At 44.5% G+C, this 2848-nt stretch overlaps 1 pseudogene; it reads left to right on the top strand.

Moving 5' to 3' along the window:
* Window positions 1-2281: 2281 nt before the first annotated feature.
* LOC108298380 overlaps window positions 2282-2848 on the top strand; it is a 47794-nt pseudogene continuing 47227 nt past the window's right edge.

Consider the following 2848-nt stretch of genomic DNA (forward strand, 5'->3'; position numbering starts at 1 on the left):
CTAGCTGTCTGTTTTGCCCATTAGTTGATATAGATTCTTCATTGTGTTAATGCTGTTTACCATTTGGTTTATTTTTGGAGTGTCTGGTACTTGTTTTCCTTTCTATGTGTAGGGCCTCTTTCAGGAGCTCCTGTAAAGCAGGCCTGGTGGTGATGAAATCTCTGAGTACTTGCTTTTTCGCAAAGGATTTTATTTTTCCTTCACTTATGAAGCTTAGTTTGGCTGGATATGTAATTCTGGGTTGAAAGTTCTTTTCTTTAAGGATGTTGAGTATTGGCCCCCACTCTCTTCTGGCTTGTATGGTTTCTGCTGAGAGATCTCCTGTGAGTCTGATGGGCTTCCCTTTGTGTGTAACCCGACCTTTCTCTCTGGCTGCCCTTAGCATTTTCTCCTTCATTTCAACCCTGGTGAATCTGACAATTATGTGCCTTGGGTTTGCTCTTCTTGAGGAATATCTTTGTGGTGTTCACGTGGACTTGAATATTGGCCTGCCTTGACTTCAATATTGGCCTGCCTTGCTAGGTTGGGGAAGTTTTCCTGGATAATATCCTGAAGAGTATTTTCCACCTTGGATTTATTCTCTTTGTCACATTCAGGTACATCTATCAAACGTAGATTACATCTTTTCACATAGTTCCACATTTCTTGAAGACTTTGTTCCTTCCTTTTTACCCCTTTTTCTCTAATCTTGCCTTCTCATTTTATTTCATTGAGTTGATCTTCAACCTCTGATATCCTTTATTCTGCTTGGTCAATTCAGCTGTTGAAACTTGTGCATGCTTCGCGAAGTTCTCGTGTTGTGTTTTTCAGCTCCATCAATTCACTTATACTCCTCTCTAATTTGTCCATTCTTGTTAGCATTTCGTCACATCTTTTTTTAAGGCTCTTAGTTTCTTGCATTGGTGAGAACATGTTCTTTTAGCTCACGGAATTTCATTTTTACCCACCTTCTGAAGTCTGATTCTGTCATTTCATTCTCCATCCAGTCTTGTTCCCTTGCTGGTGAGGAGTTGTGAACTCTTGGAGGAGGAAAGGTGTTCTGGTTTCGGGTGTTTTCATCCTTTTTTTGCTGGTTTCTTCCCATCTTTGTGGATTTATCCACCTGTCGTCTTTGTAGTTGGTGACTTTCAGATTGGGTATCTGAGTGGACGTCCAATTTGTTGATAATGAAGTTATTTCTGTTTCTTAGTTTTCCTTCTAACAGTCTGGCCCCTCTGCTATAGGGCTGCTGAGGTCCACTCTAGGCCCTGCTTGCCTGGAGATCACCTGCAGTAGGTGCAGAACAGTAACAGTTGCTACCAGTTTCTTTTTCTGCTATCTTTGTCCCAGAAGGATACCTGCTAAATGTCAGTCTGATCTCTCCTTTATGAGGTGACTCTTTGGATATACGGGGGTCAGGGAGCTGCTTGAGGAGACAGTCTGTCCTTTACATCAGCTGAAGTGCTGAGCTGTGAGCTCGGTTTTTCATTCAGGCCTGCTGGGCAGGTACACTTAGGTCTGCTACCATAGAACTCATAAACACCTTTTTTCCCCAGGTGCTCTGTCCCAGGGAGTTAGGGCTTTATTTATGAGTTTCCGTTGTGCTGCTGCCTTTTTTTCAGGGCTGCCCTGCACAGCAATGGGGCAGCCTAGTCACTGTCTGCCTGCAGAGGCTTTGCTGAGCTGCTGTGGGCTCCGCCCAGCTGTCATGTGAACTTCCCTGCAGTCCTGTTTATATGAGTGTAGTTAGAACTGTTTCAGCATTGGTGGCCTGCCTCTGTAATGGCGGACTCTTGCTGTAATGGCAGGTTGCCTTGGCAATGGTGGGTTGCCTTAGCAATGGTGGGCTGCCTTGGCAGTGGCCTACGCCCCTTCCCCACAGAGCTGTACTGTCCCGGGTTCAGCTGTGCTTGCTGTGAAACTCTCAATTCAAAGAGTTTCCGATTGCTGTTCTTCTGTGGGATGGGACCAGCAGAGCCTGATCACCTGGCTCCCTGACTCAGAGCCTTTTGCTCTTCAGTTGAACGGTCGACTCTCTCCCAGGAGTTCCAGTTGCCTGTTGAAAAGGCGCCGGGGTCTATGTGATTTCCCCTGCGGCGACTCACTGCACTGGCTGAAACAGAGGCGCTGAGATTCGTGGGGCCTTTTGTTTGTTTGTTTGTTTTTGCCCTGGAATCTCCTGGCCTGGTTCCCTGCCTCAGACCCCTCTTTAGTCAGATGAATGGGGGACTGCGCCTTCCCAGGGCTCCAATCGCCAGCCAAATGGGCACACAGACCAGTGTATTTTGTACAGAGAACTGCCATGCCGGTGTGCCGCAAAGCAGCCGGGCGGGCCAAAACGGCTGCGCTGGCCAAAATGGTCATGCTGGCGACCCGTGGGGCTCCTCCGCCTGGGAATCTCCTGGTCTGTGGGCAATAAAAATCCATCTGCAAATGCGGTGTCCACTCACCCTCTGCGCTTTCACTGGGAGCTGCAATCCCGAGCTGTTCCTAAACAGCCATCTTGGATCCGGATCCTCATAAATCATCTTTTCAACATTACTCATAACAAGGAAAAATATGAAATCATTCAAGCAAACAATTGGTATATTTTTCTAATAGTGTATAAAGTTCACCAAATTTTGTTTCAATTTAAAAATCAGAAAAATATTAATGTTTCTCTAAAACTTTGTTTCAAAGTTTTAAAAACTAGTTTTGAGTTGATTGGCAAAATTTGAAATACCATTATGAGCCAAAATTAATAGCTTATTTGTATTTTTTTTAAGAGATAAGTTATATTCTCCTCCAGGTTTTCTTTTTTGTTTTTTTTTTTCTTTTTTTCCCCCATTTATTTATTTTATTGCATTTTAGGTTTTGGGGTACATGTGAA

This window comes from Cebus imitator, unplaced genomic scaffold, assembly GCF_001604975.1.
Source record: "Cebus imitator isolate Cc_AM_T3 unplaced genomic scaffold, Cebus_imitator-1.0 Scaffold945, whole genome shotgun sequence".
NCBI classification, from domain to species: domain Eukaryota; kingdom Metazoa; phylum Chordata; class Mammalia; order Primates; family Cebidae; genus Cebus; species Cebus imitator.